Here is a 19,478-nt window from a genome sequence, read left to right on the forward strand (position 1 = left end):
CAGGATCATACAGGCCGATTTCCCTACTTAATGTAGACACTAAAATTATGGCCAAAATACTGGCTAACAGGCTGAAACAGGTTATCACTGAAATAATACACCCGGATCAGTCTGGCTTTATGCCAGAGAAATCGACGGATATTAATGTCAGGAGACTGTATACTAATATACTAGCAAAACACAGGGTAGTAGGCTCTAGGGTGGTGGTCTCTTTGGATGCGGCCAAAGCCTTCGACTCGGTCGAGTGGTCGTACCTGTGGGAAGTAATGGCGAGATTCGGCCTAGGCGACCAGTTTATTTCGTGGGTGCGGCTCCTGTATCAAAACCCCCAGGCCCGTATTTGTATCAATAATGTATTATCCTGTACTTTTCAGCTGAGTCGTGGTACCCGCCAGGGCTGCCCCCTCTCGCCACTACTGTTCGCTCTGGCGATAGAACCAATGGCTATTTTAATACGCACTGCTCACAGTGTTGAAGGTTTGCGGCTAGGAAGGGTGGAGGAGCGTATCTCTCTGTATGCTGATGACGTGTTATTGTACTTAAATGACCCTGGCCCCTCGCTACAGTCTACGTTAGCAATTATAGACGCATTTGGAGGCTTCTCAGGCCTGCGCATGAACTGGGAGAAATCCAGCATTTTCCCGATAGATGACGGCATGGACCCCGTTAACTACCCCCCCTCCCCTCTGAGATGGGTAAGCTCCTTCAAATACTTGGGCATTATTATTTCGAGGGATAGTGCTAAATACACCGAGCTCAATCTCTCCCCAATAACGGACACGATGGCGCTCAAACTTAAGCAGTGGGGGAATCTTCCCCTAACTATATGGGGACCTGATCAAAATGGTGTATCTGCCAAAGTTTTTGTACATCCTCCACAACTCACCTGTATATATCCCCAAACCAGTATTCCGACATATTGAACAGATGCAATCCTCGTTCATATGGGGTAACAAGTCTCCGAGATTTGCCAGATCTAAGTTAAGGGCCCCAATTAGTGAAGGAGGACTGGGTTTCCCAGACTTGTATTTTTATTTTTTAGCTTCCCAACTATACTATTTAAGCTGGTGGTTAGTGCTGGACCCCAATAACCCCAATTTTCAACTACAAGCCACCCTGGCGGGCTCAGCTGAAACCTTAAAATATATAATATATAGGAGAATGGCAGACCTGAGAGTACGACACCCTATTCTCACCACCCCACTCAAGGTCTGGATAGCACTTCTACGACTTACACGTCTGAAAAACCCACTACTCACACCGGATCTACCCCTTTGGGATAACTCACACCTCCCTCACTTTCACCAGATCTTGCCTTATATGAATTGGCCCAGAGCCGGAATCAAAACTTTGGGAGATGCGGCACCGGATGGGAAGTTGCTCACCAGAGACCAATTCTTACTGAATCACCCTGGGGTCCATGTTCACCCCCTAGTGTATCTACAATTTAGGCATGCCTTTATTACACAATTTGCATCATCTAGAGTGGACTTGGTCACGTCTCCCTTCTTAGAGACCCTAAAGTCGCCAGACCGGAAGAAAATGGTTGCCAATCTGTATGCGAAATTGCTGTCTACACTTCCCTCACCATTCGCCAAAGCATATGTGGCTTGGCACGTAGATATCCCCACTTTGACAATGGAAGAGTGGGAGGAATGTACGGATAAAGCGTACCAGTATCTTATTGCCACTAGAGACAGGCTAATCCAATTTAAGATATTACACAGGATTCATATAACACCATTACGCCTAAGCCGCATGGGAGATGCGGCCAAGTCCTATTGCCCAAAATGTCGCCAACACGAGGCCGACTACATACATATGCTGTGGAACTGTCCTCAAATCAGTACCTACTGGAATAGTGTTATGTCCCACATACAAGACAAAACTACCTTCCCCAAGATAATGTCTCCGCAAGTCTGTATACTAGGGGTGATAGACGATGTTGTTCCGATGAATGCCAAAAGGGATTTGTGGCGTTCCTTGCTGTTTTATGCGAGAAAAGCCTTACTTATGAAGTGGTTGGATCCGCAACCACCTTCCCTCCGATTCTGGCTAGACCTAATAAACAAACATCTCCCACTCATACAATTGACGTATCTAGCTAGAGGGTGCCCGAGCAAGTATGGGAAGATTTGGGATGAGTGGACAGAGGCCAATTCTTAATGTATGCCGTGGTTGCTGGAACTTAGTTGATTGTACCCAACCTCTTCTCTAGTGCACTGCTGTGACTTGCAAATTGTCTGTGAAATGGTTGTGTGATGTGATACCTCCTGCGATTTGTTTGTACCTGGAATCGCCCCTCCCCTCTTTCCTTCTGTACCCCCCCCCCCTTTTTTTTTTGGTTTTTTGAAATTGAAAAATAAAAACTTTTAAAAAAAAAAATAAAGCTGTGGCCAAAAAAATTCCAAGAAAATAAATGGATGGTGAATGAGTTGGTTTTTCCTAGGCCAGTTTGGGGAAAGCGGCAGGTATTTGTCTCTGCCCATGTCATGATTTCAGTTGCCTGCCTGATCCAAAAGGCTCCCCTCTTACACACATAAACACCCTTTATACCCTCTATTGTAAAAGTCACCAAGAAGTTATAGAATACATTTCCCCATATGTAATAAAAGGCACAAAGTTTGACCAGGAGCAGTAACCCATAGCAACCAATACAATTTCCCTTTTAAACAGGTGACCAGGAAATGTTGTCTGTTGGTTGGTTGATAGATGATAAGACTGTAGCAAACTTTGCTCCTCATGTTACATAATCCCCATTATTTATTACAAAACACAAGTTTCAGTGAGTCATGTGACACAAATTACATTGTTAATTACCTTTTATAAGGATAGAATGTATTGGGTTTTCGTGGCTCTGGGTGTATTAATGAAATAATAAATCTCTAAATCGTATACTAACACTAAATTTAACACTTCTGAATGACTAACTTAAGTTGTACAAAATTGAAGTTTTTATATGTTGTGAACAAATATTTTCTTTTATGATCTCATTTCTTAATTCTTCATTTTTAAAACTGCATTTTTCAGCCGCAATTTATTCATAGCTGAAATGTAATATGCCTATTTATCAAAATCCTGCCTCCGTTAATACAGAAAACCTGGTTATTTCATGAGCCTTACTAGTTTTCCAGGAGAAAACCTGCCAACAAATGTTATTTGTATGCCAATGGAACAATTTGATAATTTAGTGTATATTTTTTGGTAACATTCCTGCTCTCATTAGTCACCACGCTGACAGAATATTAAAATCCTATTCATGTCTGGGAAATGGCACTTAAAAATGTAAAATGGGATGGAAATTGAATAAAGTTTGTGCTTCCTATCCTTTATTGATTGAACAAGTTGTGCTACTCTTTCATACAGATTCACAGCAAAATCCAAAATTACATTGTATAAATGACATAGAAAATAAGCCTGCTTTGCTGTTCTGAAGCAAATCTAGATTGGCCAGACTGCATTCACTGCATGGTGTGCTGTACATATAAATAATCTCCTATTTCTCTCTCTTCTACAACTCTTATAGCAGTTCTGGGGTCAGAGGAACAAAGGTGATGTCCCTTGATTGCAGCAAACACCACCATGTGTTGTATGTTTGATGAATTAAATGGATGCTGCCAACTTAATTACACTGTAACCCTTCAATAAAGGAAGGACAGAGCTGATTAACTACTGAATAATTGGGGGCTGATTGATGGCTTTCTCCCTCTCTGCTAAGGGCTGTATATATAATTATTTTGCCTTTGGGCGTAATTTTGCCACTGCTAGCTTCCACTTTTGTCATCAGCTGCAATTTATGAATACAGCCTGCCGCTTTGGAAATGAAAAGACTGGGAAACGAAATCGCCTGGATCCCCTGATGCATCACCTGCAAATGGCCAGCAGACAAATCCCACAGATAGACCTTTTTTTTAAAGCATTTAACAACTTCAACACTTCACATTATGGTTTAAAATTTGCCTGCAAATATAATAGTTCATTTTTTATTCCTCATCCTGACATTTTAAACAGGAAAGTAATTGAAACGAGTAGTTAATATTAATGTGGAACTAACAGACTTCAGTTGTTGCATTGTTATGCTTATGCATGCATGATGGAAAGTCAATGGGTATAAAAAAACACAATGAATAAGCTATTCAACAGTTGTATTACTCTATTAGATTTTATTATCAGTTGTAATTATGATGAATTATTAACCCACCCAAAAAAAATACAGTATGCATTGTAGCTAAATGTCATACCATCCTTAACATGAACATTTTCCTTACATTGCAGGGCCCTTGAAAATCATGGGAAGAGGTCACAAACCAAAGAAATAAATTGCAATAATGAACCAAAATATTGGACATGGTGGGAGTAAAATGATGGGATTGAAATGATGATGAGTATCATAAAGGTCACGATACAGGCTAATTAGTAATTAATTCAAATTGTATGGCCTTCTTTATCAAAAAGTAATACTGATCCCTGTGACATCAGCTTCTATGAGAGACAAAACTTATTTTCTACTTAATGATCTCAGGTGACCCATATTGTTACTGTTAGGGATATTGAACCTTTGTTCTACACTAAATTCATTAGAATACAGCATTTCTTGCCTTATTCATTTTTACGTTTTAAAAACATTGTAGAGGAGAATGTTATGGGAAAGCGATGTTGTGCCTTGTGTTACAAAGAATACTGGCAAGAAAACAATTATGTGGTCCATGAGCCATCCTTTTCCCTGTTTTGAGTACAAATGGCACACATGGGGAGGCCCATTTATCAAAGTCCAAATTTATCTTATTATTTTCTGAAAACTACTCCGACCAAATCCGCATACGTTTTTTCCCCTTATTTATCAATACATTTTCCCGAAAACTTCCTGGGCGGCAAAAAACCCAAAAAATTCAGATTATACGTATTTTTCAGATTTTCCGTGCAAAAACTTTTTCGGATTTTTGCCCTAAAACCACTAAATCTTTGGAATTTTTCAGGTTTTTGGATTTCTGACTTTAATAAATAACTCCCTAAAAGAAGCTCCCAGGTGCAAATTTCCCCCAAAAATTTTTTGTGGTGGAATGAAATTATGGTGGGATGAATTTATTTGGCATGGTAAAACCAGCATAGCTCATTGGAGACCAAAGTAGATAAGATTTCACTAACTTCCTGCATTGAATTATTTCTGCCTTGATCACAGATGTAGTTATTTTGAAACTATAATCCCACCTGCAAGGTATATGGGTAATTTATCTCTGGAAAGTTGAAGTAGCATTATAGTCCAAATATAAACCATTTTATAACTCCCTAGTTTGTGGAGGCTGAGTCTGTGTTTAATAACGGTCAACAAAAAAATATTAGCTATTATGGCAGGTTGGTATCTGATTCATGCTTTAGATTCCACTGTCAATTCCACTATAAAAAATAAGCAAACAGAGTTCAAAAACATCATTTTGCCCATATCATGTAGGTGTCGAATACACAGTTTGTATTATTAATCACTGTAGCACCAATGATAATGAAGGCAGATTTGTATATCAGCAAGACTTAATGCCTGTGGAATCACATTGCTTCTTAAAATTTGTATAAGTATCATATTGCATTGTACAATGTGGAAAGAGCCTAGCTGCCATACCAGAGCCTAATCTAAGACTAGTCCAAAAGGCATTACTACTTAGCTGATGTGAATGGCATGTGAATCATTGCCATGCATAGTTGTGATCCTGCAGATCTGTTAACAAGACACTAGCTTTATACCATTGTCACCTCTGGGGCCCGCACCCCAGTCACACAATTTACCAGCCACCTACACCTACTCCTCCATCCTTCCTCCCACCCCACAATTGGGGATGCGATACAGGGCCAGGCTGAGAGAAAAAGCAGCCCTGGCAAAAAATAATGCCTAGGCTATATGGCAAACTTTAAATGGGCATCTGATTTGTTCAGTATACATACATGGTTGAAGTTCCATCCTGTGGATGACTTGCCTTCGAAACATCAATATATTAATGCTGTTTGTTAATAACAATCGGAATACATTGCGAGATTCAGACACAGCCACTGAAATTTCCATTTTATTTATAATAAGGCACAGTTAGCAGATGAAAAACATATCTCTCCCATCTCATGTCACAAGGCTGTTTCAACCTTTAATACGCTCTGTAAGCTGAAATATTATATTACCATGTGCCAGCTGAGAAGCTGTTAAAACACAGGATAAATACCAGCCATCCTAATGCAGATAAAAAGAGTATGTTTTGCAGACACAAAGCTCTTCAAGAAATCTGTTTATGTATTCTGTAGTAACAGAAACCCTATCCTGTCATTTAGATTTTGGCTGCTATTTATATAATGTCTGTATAGATAAATGTTTATTTATCATTTCTACAATTTCAGGACTCACTGTTTCCTCCTGAACATTTTTTGCAGTTTTGTTTGATTTGGATCTCCTGTGGTACATTGAATTGCTGGCAAAATACGATTGTGTGAGACCTTGAGATCCAGTAAGTCAATAAAGAAACATACCTAAAACCATTTATTTATTCAGAGTGCAAAATGAATTTGTATATTTGAGGATGAGCTTTTTTTTTTCTTAAGCACTGCAGAGGCGAGGTTTCTAAATTACAAGCCAAAGCATACAAATTCCCTCTCTTACACTGCCTTTCTGGTTTTGTCCTCCCAGAGAGCTGTCTTCTCCCAGAATCACAGGAAGGTTTGAAGAACCTTTCAGTCAAAGCTCAGTAGAGTGCCAGTCGGCAATGGCCGAGAAAAAAGATTGATGTTTGCCCTCGCTCCTTATCCAAACTTGATTTATAAGTCAGAGGCAGAGCGAGTATGCAAGAGAAATAAAGGCAAAGACCTTGTTGCCTCCCTGTGGAGAATATGGACCATTTGGATTGAAGGCATGAAAGGAAGAAATTAATAGTAAGCTGTTCATCTGTCACGACTGCCAGCCTGACGGTTTTGCAGTGAACAAGAGGAAAAGCTGACATGCCCTCTAGTCAAGGGCACCTCTGCCCGCTGTTCTTATATTATAAACACAATGCTTTTGGTTTCAAAGGAATTGAAATTTAAATTATACAATATGTTTCTAGGTTAATGTTTACACTGTATTTTTCCCTTTGAAGGATTAATATTTAGGTTGTAGGGTGTTTTTCATTATTTTGAAAATAAACTAGCCCGAATATATATACCACATGCTGGTTTAAGATTCCATGTTTTAGCAGTCCTGTGCCACTAATTGAAGAGAATTAAGCAAAATGGTAAAAAAAAAAAAAAAAAAAGGGAATAAGCTGTGCAATAAATCATTTCGAGCAGGGGGTGAATGTATGGGGTGATTTATCAGTGAGCTGTTTAACATATGTTCAGGTAATGTATGTTTGCACTTAACATCTTGTTAAGGTCTGTTGTTGTGCCTATATGAGCTACATTTAATGGAGAGTTGCATCCATGAATGCACCCAGTCTGAGTTGATTCATTTTGGTAACATCCATGAGGATGGTGGGGGGGGGGGCAAGGTTACATCGGTGTAGATCTACATAGATAAAATCTTCTTAAACATTGTAATATAGATGATCATTTTGTTTTTATTTAAAAAGTTCAAACTCTGCTACTGTATATCCCATTTGTAGAGTCACAAAATAAATCATTATAAGTTATGCACCATTAGTATAGATATTGGTATATTTATAAGATAAGTGTGCTTGTGTGTGTGTCTATATATATATATATATATATATATATATATATATATATATATATATATATATATATATATTTATATATATATATATATTTATATATATATATATATATATTAGCAAGTGAGGGAATACAGGGTTATGGAAGATAGCTCATAGTACAAGTTGATCCAGGTACTAGTCCGAGCGCCATCTTGGAGTCAGGAAGGATTTTTTTCCCCCTCTATGGAAAATTGGAAAGGCTTCAAATATTTTTTTTGCCTTTCTCTGGATCAACTTGCAGTTAGGCAGGATATATAAAGACTTAAAAGGTTGAACTTGATGGACGTTCAACTCAAATTCAATTTTTTATCGGATTTGTAGTCTAAAACTGCAACTTTTTCATATCTGATAGCGGAAACCTGCGATTTTTTTCAGATTTTATGTCCAAAACCATGAAATCTTCATTTAAAGCGAATAGCTTCTTTCAGCTGCTTATTTCTATGTTCTTTCTATAAATATGGTTTACACTATGAATGTATGTATGCAGGTTAGTTATCACCAAATAGATCTGTAACAAATAAAGAATTACTTGGTTAAATATGATAAATGGCTATTCCTTGTTTCAAAGCTTTCTAGAGAATGGGTTTATAGATAAAGGATGCCATATCTGTACTCAAATTCAAGCTAGGCTTTAAGTGATTACACTGCACAGCACTGTGGACTGTACTAATTCAGCTAGCAACTTGTATTTTGATAGACAGTAGTGATGGGTGAATTTCTCCCGTTTTCGGTTGGCTGTAAAAATTAGCGAATTTCCCATGAAAATTAACATAACGCCGAAAAATTCGAGAAGCGGAATTTTGACGACATCAAAATATTTTGAAACTGCCAATACTCATTAAAGTCAACGTGCGCCAGTAGAATTTCGCGCCAATTTCGCCTATTTATTTGCCGGTGGCAAAACATGGAAATTCACAGGTGAATTCGCTCCTGGCGAATAAATTCACGCATCACTAATAGACAGTAATGACAGGGTTGACCTGCTCCCCCTGAAAATGCAGCATTCCCCTTATCACTCTACCACTTTCAACCCAGGGATCAGTAAATGGCATCTACAGTCTAATAGAATGTGTCAAAATGGCCAGACCACAGCTAAATTTAACATAATTGGCCATCTTAGATATAAAGGAGCAGCAATCCTTGTTGGTTTAAAGGGGTGGGCATATTCTTGCTTTTACACAAAATGTCTAAATGTCTTATAAATACATTCATATAGAATTCATAGGAAGGAGTAGAATAGAGGATTTCTTTTTTCTGTCTGTACCAATTAACTGCTCATCCCCCCATTTCACCCATCTTTTAGGATTTAAAAAATGTTTTCGGCGAGTACAACTTTCTGTGTAAAGTAAGGTAAATTGTTGATACATTTGTTTAATAAGCTATTAAACAACAAGGTGACAATGCGCAAAGTGAAGAAATGGGTGCAAAATTTTATTTTTTTACATTTTGCCCCTCTGGGATATAATTCCAATGCCTATTGCAGTAACCACTGGCAACCAATCAAAATTTGCTTTCAGTGTTTAACCTGCAGCTGGCTGAAACAAGTCAGTCATTGATTGGTTGCTATGGGTTACTGCCCAAGTGCAAATTTAAGGTGCTGTTTATGAATGAGCCTTCCACATGTGCAAGAACTACTCTGAGCCTTGTTTAGTTTTAACAACACAGAGCCTTCACATGGTTACGGGTGCAGTTGCTCTTTCTTAGCATTAAAGCACTTGCATCTGTAATCATGGTAAGTTTGTCCTAACACTCCCCAAATTATTTTGTCTTCATTCATAAGTCAAAGGGCACCTAATATAATTTATTAACCACAGTAATGTGGTATTGTATAAATATGGTATTGAATTCTATCAATATTGTAGTTAACAGAAGAAAAAGATATGAATGGTAAAATGCATAGCTTCACAAAAAAATGACTTTCACTGAACTGTGTTTTGGTTGGAATAGTATCTGCAAAGGTAATGCTGTTGCAAACTGAAATAGTGGAAGCCATGAGAATCACAACACTACACCAGATAGGGCACATACATAGAGAATAATACCAAAAATGAGTCAAAGGAGAACTCAGTGTTATCATGTCAAATGGGAACAGCCTGTACATCATACTAAAAAAACTGGTGTCAATTAATAGAGGCTGGAGGAGTTTTTAGAAAAGATTCTATGAATATCTCAAAACCAGATTAAATACAATAGACAGTTCATGTCTAATATCTGCCAGCATTTCTACTACAATAATATGGAGTATGTCAAGCATCAATCACTAGATCACACACACAGACATGTAAGATATATTGAGTTAGTTTCTGCAAAGGTGTAAAAAAGCTGCATCTTTAGCTTAGACAAGGTCTGTCAGGTCTCATCTTCCTGTTCTGTAATTCAAACTAGTCTCCTGCTGTACTCACTAAACCTTTGCAATTAATTATTTGCAAGCAGTGAAGGCCCTTGCAGAGAAACAGCCAAAGGTCCCTTATAAATTTCCCTTAAGAATTACAAAACATAAAATAATTTAGAAAGCTTTGTTTCAATGACACCCGCAGCATCATAACTGAAAAAAAATCATCTTTCCCCATCAAATCCAATTTACAGAAAATGAAAAGTTAGAAACAGCCACCAGTTTTTCACTTCTGATAGAGTCAGCAGTGCAGCATGTTGTAGTTATCTTTTATTTAGTCCCTGCATTATAAAAAGCACTCTGTAGAGTCAACAGTAAACAGTTCCCGCTCAGTAGGCATTTGTACTTGAATCCAGATTTTTAAAAAGCTTTTAAAAAGGAATCATTAGTATAAGGATTTGGTTATTTGATATGAATATATACTCTCTCTCTCTCTCTTTCTCTCTCTCTCTTTCTCTACACATATATACACGTATATATATATATATATATATATATATATACATGCTATGTTTTATTGTCCCTAAGGAAAGGTTGAAGTGTGATAGAAAACGGAAACATTGGAGAATACTTGATGAGCTTTTCAATTACAATTGTTCTGTGATTATAATGTGAGACTGGAGTATAGTTTGCAGAGTTTGTCCTGTCCTGGTTTCTATACCCTTCTCAGACTATCCTCAAATGGTGACACAAGGAGACTTAACACATAGGAGCTTTTTCCGAATTTATCTCGGTATTTTTAAGTTAGAAATCCAAGCAACTCAGAATTCCCGAGTGGACCTTATTTATAAAGAAAAAAGCCCGAAAAAATAGGGTCAGGCAAACTTCAGATCTTCAGAATTCTTCGGAGTTTTCCACAAAAATCACAATTCGGATTTTTTGCGCAGAAACTCCAAAATCATCGGATATTGGTACGGACATCAGCACAGACACTGGGACCTTCCCCATTGACTTATACAGGACCTCAAGAGGTTTTAGATGCCGGGCTTTCAGATTCAGATTTTTTGGACCATAGGACTTTAATAAATCTCTTTTTTTTTGCTCAGAAAACTATGAATTATTCGAGGTTCGGATATTCATACCTTGATAAATAACCCCTTTAAAGTACCTTGGATATGAGCAAGATATTGGTACTTATTTTATGCATGGTGAAAACACTTGGGTGAAATTGAGTTAAGGAAATTCCACTATACAGGTGTAGGATACCTTATCCGGAAACCCGATATCCAGAAAGCTCCGAATTATGGAATGGTCTCCCATAGACTCAATTTTATCCAAATTATCCAAATTATTAAAAATGATTTCCTTTTTCTCTGTAATAATAAAACAGTAGCTTGTACTTGATCCCATCTAAGATATAATTAATCCTTATTGGAAGCAGAAGCAGCATATTGGGTGTATTTAATGTTTACATGAATTTCTAGTAGACTTAAGGCATGAAGACCCAAATTACGGAAAGATCCGTTATCTGGAAAACCCCAGGTCCCGAGCATTCTGGATAACAGGTCCCATACCTGTATATATTTTATCTTGTTGCTCACATGGTTCTATGTTTGGAGCCAGCCAAGAGCACACTGTTTCATTATTACAGAGAAAAAGGAAATCATTTTTAAAAATCTGGTTTATTTAGATAAAATGGAGTCTATGGGAGATAGCCTTTCTGTAATTCTGAGCTTTCTGGATAATGGGTTTTCAGATAACGGATCACATACCTGGGGCACATGCATATTTTTCAATGATATTATACTGATTCTCATAGCTTTCATGATTTCAGGCAATTTGCAACATTATTACCTAACTTTGTTTCACTAAAAAAATGCAATATATATAAATATGTTCATCCAGATAGTAAGACCATGCATGGCCACACATGGGGTGGTTAAAAATGCCAAGTTGGACCCTTCAGACCATTTGATGTGTTTAAAGTCTCCCGCATCATAGAAGAGGTCCTTTCCCAATGATTCTCCATAAGTCCCAACAGCTAGGGGGCCAAATGATAAGATCAGCCCAGTTTGAAGCACTGCATTGGTAGATAAACTGGGCGACAATCTGGTTGTTTAATGACTTGCTAACCAGGTGGATCTATCCGTGTATCTTCACTTTTATTTGTCTTAAGAATCTGTATTTTTATAGTCTTAATAGAATTTTATGAGACACCATCACAATAATCTTCTAGACCAAAGCCCAGAAAAGTTATTCATAATGGAAAAAACCTAAAAAATTCCCATCAAACATTAAATTCCATACATATATAAATATAGGATTGATCTTAGAAGATTTTGGTCATTCTAACATATCTGCAAAGTCAGGTTTTTTTTAATGTTTTAAGGGCATGTCATGTTACCTTTTTTGAATGAATGAATTATTAGTCTTTGTGGCTGTAGTCAAAAATTCAGAGGACTAATTTGTATTTCTAAAGGACAAACGCAAAGGCCAAGCTTAACTTTCTTGATCTTGTGTGATTGTTTTGTAACAAATTTTGACAGTGTCTATTTTATTACACATGCCATATCTGCAAATACCAGAACCTTGTGACCTAGAATTGAAAATAGATGAGCTAAACTTGGATATTTTGTGTCAGCTGTGAATTTTAATAATGAATAAGCCCAACCATGAAAGGCAGAATAAAAGCAAGCGTTTCAGAGAGGTGTTTCATTTTATCCCTCTATTTGTGGCATGTGAAATCAGAAGAGGCACAGCCCATAAAGACACTGGTACTTTTATCAAACTGCCTCCATTGTTTTGTTCTTTCACCTTATTCTTTTGATGGCAACGGGTCTTCAGTTTTCCAATGACTGATTTCTATTTGCATTCTATTGTCTGTTTTTTATAGTTTATCATATCTTCACTTTCATTTTTATGCAGATCCTCACATCAGAAAGCAAGGGCAGCCTCAGCCAAACAGCTGGTGGAATTAGCATGAAAATAGAGTGCCCTTTATCGTTTGTTTGTTCTTTAGAAATTAGCTGAGTATCTGGGTAAAATGTTCCAAACAAATAAAGATAAAACTTCACAGACATTAAATAGAGGGGCATTAAATTGTGTTGCTTTGCATATAAAAGGGAAAGAATTAGAGAGAGTTCTGCCCTCTTGAACAAATAAAAAACACAATTATGCATTCCACCTGAAATCTAAATATAATGTAGTTTAAATGGGAATGCTCCATAGTTAAATTATTGTCCTAATGTATTCATTGATGTTTAACAGGTTTTGCCTATATTAGTCAGTTCTTCCCAGCATAATATACTGCAATATGATTGAATTGAATGTTATATGTTGATACTAAATTCAAATAACAATGATCTCTGTTTTATTCTGTTTTATATTCCTGAGCACTAAATTATCTTATTTTAAATTTCCCTTTTTTTGCCTAAAATCGTTTTTCTTATCCATTCATTTATTACTAATTTTTATGTTATGCTTTTTTATGCCATAATCATGCCTAGTTTTGCCATTTTTTGAGAAATTTTGTACAGAGGTACATACAACAAGTTGGGGAGAGAGATGGAGAAAGATGCTAAGGGTCAGGCAAAAACAGTGATATGAATAATGTGATCCAAAAACAGGTAGAGGTATAGAGGGAGGAAAGACAGAGAAAACAGGAGACTAATAAAAAAATTAAGACGGATTAAAGAGGGGATAGAGAAGTTTGGAAGTTAGAAAGAGCTCAAGAGGGAGGGAGGAAACTCATAAAAGAAAAGGAGACAAAACAAAATAAAACAGATAAAAGAAAACATTGGACTAGGGGAATTCTGCCTGACTTCACTATCTTTGCTTTAAGTAATTCTAGTTAGACTATAAGACATTTTTTAGACAGGATCTCCACTTTTTCAGTATGAAGAGTTCCAACAAATATTTAATCGTCATGGACTAAAGACTTTGAAGCCAATTTAACAAATGATCAATTTTCATCATTGAGTACATACTTGGACAATTGTTACTCCATAATATAGAATGGCATTCAACTGCTCAAAGCAAGCCCATATTGACTAACTGATATATCTGCTAACTTTTGATAAACTTTCGGTAAATGCAAAACAGATATAACTTTTATGAACCCTTCTGGATTCCCTAGCTCATTTTATATTTAATATTATCTTTAATTTTGCATTTCACTTGCAGATAATTTTTCTTTAAATACTAAAAATATTAGTAGGTGTGGAATCACGCAAAAATTTGCAAAACTGTAAAAATTCCCCGAAATGCATTGTCTATGGGCAACAATTTTTTTTTTAACGTGCAACAATTTATTTCACTCATTGGATTCTATCGCAGCAAAACTTGCTAAAAAATTTCGCGCATCACTATTTCCTTCACCACTAATCTTTGATTGAATTTTGATCAAAGCAATCAACACAATTTAGCAAATACTAAAACTAAATACAATAGGGATTTTACCAATTTTGGTCCAAAGTGCCCAATGTCATCCTGTGTTCAATCTACACAAGCAATGAGACCTTTAGCCAATTAATATGGGTCTTGGTTAAATTGCTGAATGATCCTCTTGCCTGGACTATTTACTGGGGCAACTGCTGAAGAAGTGGACCTGAAGCTTTGTTGCACAAATTGGCTACTTGTGTGTGTAGTCAAACTGGCCAATGCCTGTAGCTACTCAACTTAACTATGCCAACACAGCGCATAATGCTATTTTAAAACACCATTTATTATAGAGGGCATTTTTGAAAGTTTATGCAATACCTAAGATTGTTTTCCAGAATATGGACAAAAACAATAATCTTTTCAGAATAATATAGCAGCTGGTTCACAGTGGGTGTGCCTAAATCATGCTCTACTATCTCTTTCTTGTCAGTTGTCAATGTATTCCCTTCCTGGTAACAAAAACTCCTGCAGAATCTGTGCATTCCATGGGTATCTACAGGAATTGTTAAAGAAATTAAATAAATACTGTATATATTTTAGGCTGTTGGAGATTAATATATATATATATATATATATATATATATATATATATATATATATATATATATATATTTACATACAGTATTAATTCATATATTTATTTTTTTGCACACTGGACCTCATTTATTAATGAAAGGATGATCTCTTGCTGCAAAAGCACAAATGCTATATATTGAGCTCTTTACAAGCATAAAGTACAATCAACCACTTTGATAAATTTCTAACCAAATTGGACAATAGCTGGGTGCAAGCTCAAGACCAAGCAAGTCAATTTTCTGTATGACTGTAATCATGCAGATTGGGCTTGTATATGTCAAGAAATCAATGTATTCACTGATTGTGTGTTGCTGTGATTATATAATCATCCACCCAACAGTACAAATGAGACCTCAGATATAGGTAACAGGTAGACAAGTAATTTAACAGGTGTTAAACAAGGTTAGAACTTTCCCCTAGGTTCCACTTTACTTGGGGTGGTGAATAGCTGCTCCTTGTGCCCTTAACTGTATAGAACTGTATAGACCTCTTCTTTAAAAAATATGAATGCTCATTTCTCTGCAACATTGGTTTAGCACATAAAAATACAACTGTTTTATAAATGAACTATATCTCAGATACTTACCATAGTCAACATGGAGACCTTGATTTCTGCAAAGAGAGGTCAGAGGACAGGAGTTGGATCATGACAGTTAATCCCTGTGTTTTGTATATTTTGTGTATTTTGTATACATTTTTAAAATTTGCTCTATCAAGTAAGAGATCATCTTAGATCGACGTATAGATGGGAAGTGTGTAGGAACAACCTTGAGATCTGGATTAGTGTTGCTACAGAAGACGCTGGTGAGAGGTCCAAAGAAACATGCCTCACATTGCGTGAGTATTTCATTAAGGTACATTCTCATTTCTTTGTGAGAAACCACTTCAAGATAAATTGGAACTAAATCTTAGGTTATTACCCAAGAGGAGTCATTTTGTTAAGGAGCCCTTCCTAATAAAATGTATCAGAGCTCTCAGGAAATGTGCGTGAACCCACAAAGGGACATTTAAGGTACTACTAAGCAGCTTAAACTTCTTATCTTGCAATAAACACCATTTATTGAACTGTGAAAACAAACTCTGCTAACAAAGGGAATTTGAAAGACTGTTCTACAGTTACTTTGTTAGTCAGTTAATCTAGAAGGGAAATAACGTTAGGTAGAATTACTGCTACAGTGTTCCTATTGCTTTCTAATGCCAGCAACTGAATAAGAATGCAAATGTAACCATGTAATATTTTATAGTGCTTAGAAGGGCTACAATATTAAAACTGCCAGACCACACAGATCCATAATTATTCTAGAGATAATTCTGCTATAAGTGCTGTTGTTATTAGAATTATATAACCACTACTACATGTTAATGTTCTCAAAGTGCTTAACTCTTTAAAAAGTGGGATTGTTTTTAAATCCTTTATTGTCATAAGTAGTTTCTGACAGTACATTACTTATCTATAATATAGCATACTTCCTAGATAATTTACAGGGAACTGAGAATAAGTAATAATGTATTGTAGATGATTGGCAAATTATGTTTTTCTGCTGCAAAAAGAAGCACAACATATAATAAAATGTTATTTTCTTAGCCACTTGCCTGACAGCATAGGACACCATACAAATAAATGGAATAAGTCACTCCTTTTATTATCAGACTGAAGAAAATCTTTCTTAAATAAAAATTTCAATCTCTCAATTTTGAGTATTCCTTTTGATCCAACAGAGATTTGAGGGCAATCATCAAAATTGATAATCACTGTTGAAATAATATTTTCTACTAGGGCAGCTATGGATAAAATAGTTGGTACTGCATTTTGCTTTCAGTCCATTTTTTTAAGAGATGAACACAGAGACATTTAGGGGGTTATTTATTAAGGTCCGAATATTCGAACCTCGAATAATTTGTGTTTTTCGGAGGAAAAAAAATTAATAATTTTTCATGATTTATTAAAGTCCAATGGCCTAAAAACTCAGAATCCGAAACCCGCGCATCTAAAAACTCTCGAGATCCTGTATAAGTCAATGGGGAAGGTCCCCATTGACTTATATGGGGACCTTTGATGTCCATACCGATATCCAATGAGTTTGTGGTTTCTGTGGTTTTTCGTAGATTTCGGTGTTTTTTGCACAGAAACCACAAACAATTCGGAGTTTTTGGGGAAAGCTCCAAAGTTTGCCCGACCCTATTTTTTTGAATGGCATTGTGTCTAAAGCTGCCCCTCTGCACTTCTGTATGGTTGCACTTGGTGCTGCTACTTTTCCATCAGATATCTTCTTGCAAATCAGTTGATCTACTGCTGTAGGAGAACCATGGTGCTAAATACCACTTTCAAATGTAGGGGGTTATTTACTAAACTTTGAATGCAAAAATCATGAAAAATGTATTCATTTTTATGTTGTAAAATCACAAATTTTCCAACTAGCAGCCTGCCTCAATTTATGCAACAAACCGAATTGGGTGCAGGCTTAATTTTGACCCCAACCAAGTACGCTGCATTGCAGGTAAAAACATGGTAACTTGCCCTCTACATACTGCAGTACTGTGGTTGTAAATTACTACTTATATCAGTGGAGAAAAGGCAAATAGAAAGCTAAGCTTGTTTGTAGATGTAATAGAATTAGAGCAACATCTGTTGCACAGTGACTTTCAAGATAGATGATATAAGATAGCTATGGTTCTCCGCCTTAGTTTTTATTAGCAACAGCAGTCAGAAAATATATCAGCTTTTCCTTTTTATACAGTATAAAAAAAATTTATACACAAATATGCCTGTAAATATATGTTTTTTTCTACAATGCAGCATTTTCACAGAATCCCAGTATGATAGCATGTGTTACAGATTTGCATGTGATTTTCCAGTATTAGGTTAATATTAATAATATTAATTAATACTGAGGGAGGAAGCAATATAACCTGCTAAGGATAGTGCCTTGAGTAACCACCATACTGCTACTCTAAGGAGTGTATTTTTTAAAATTGGAGACACACATCCCTGGAGATGTTGTCAATAGCAAGCAACCCGATCTTTATTTTTGTTTTCTAACTTAAAGGTGACCATGCAAATCTAATTGCTGATTGATTGCTATGGGCAGCATCACTGGTGAATTTTAGCCCAACGTTAATACAATTTATCATATACTTATCATACACATATTTTCCAGTTATGTTATTTGTAACAATAAACATTATGAGGCAGATTTATCAAAGGTCAAATTTTGAAGTGAAATACATCGAATGGCTATACTTCGCCTTCGAATATCGAAGTTAACGGGTTTTTTTACCACTTTTGACCATTTTGCGGTCGAAGTAAAATCGTTCGATCGAACAATTAAATCATTCGAATCGAACGACTTCAGCGATCGATCGAACAATTTTACTTCGACTACAAAAAACCTTGAAAATGCATTAGAAGGTCCCCATAGGCTAACATAGCACTTCAGCAGGTTTAATTTGGCGAACTATTGAAGTCAAAGTTTTTTTAAAGGGACAGTACTACGATTATCGAATATTCGAACGATTTTCCTTCGAATTGAAGTCGAAGTCATAGTAGCCTATTCGATGGTCGAAGTACCCAAAAATTTACTTCGAAATTCGAACTTTTTGAACTTCGAAAATTCACTCGAATCCACTTCAACCCTTGATAAATCTGCCCCTATATGTCTCTTTAATCACTCCATCACTGGTAATAAAACCCTTAAAAGTGTTTGGTGTTTGTTTGGTCTGTTTCATTTCATATAAAACATTGATATTAATATCATCAACTTTAAAATGAGATCACAGCAAATATCAGTGTCAATTCAAAGTGGTTTGCAACTGATTATACATAACTGGACCTTGTGCATTTGAATCCCCCTTGTAGTGTTTACATAGAACATCGTAAAGCTGCAATTAAAATAATTAATGAGAGTGAAGAAATCTTTAGGATGTAACAAAGATTTCTGCAGAATGTTAATTTCTGTCAAATAAGTGAATCTGTGCACAGATGCCTCTTGACAGAGTCTGTGATTTCAGAGTGCTTTGCATGCCAAATAACTTGTTTACCCCTTCAACGTTTGCCAAGTTTACTGTCAATTTACAAATAATTTCCATTTTGCTATTTATTCCCCTGCCTTTTGATGGATATGTCTTGCAGACTTATCTCTTTGCATGTAGACAAACTAATTAATATTTTCCCTTCAGGCAAATATTTTTCTTAGATCTAAATGTGGGTTAGATTCATTTTTGCTTTCATATGCTTTGTTCTGTCAATCTTTACTTTTCCATTTTGCTAAAATGCATTCCCGAGCATGTCAGCTTTCTTGTTTTACATTGCACACCATATAGATTTGCATTTAACGCAGAAAAGCTACAACCTATGAAATGTAGAGTAACATTTTTTTTTAAACTCAATACTCATAAATGAAAGGATTCAG

The sequence above is a fragment of the Xenopus laevis genome, chromosome 8S (genome assembly GCF_017654675.1).
Source record: "Xenopus laevis strain J_2021 chromosome 8S, Xenopus_laevis_v10.1, whole genome shotgun sequence".
Taxonomy (NCBI): domain Eukaryota; kingdom Metazoa; phylum Chordata; class Amphibia; order Anura; family Pipidae; genus Xenopus; species Xenopus laevis.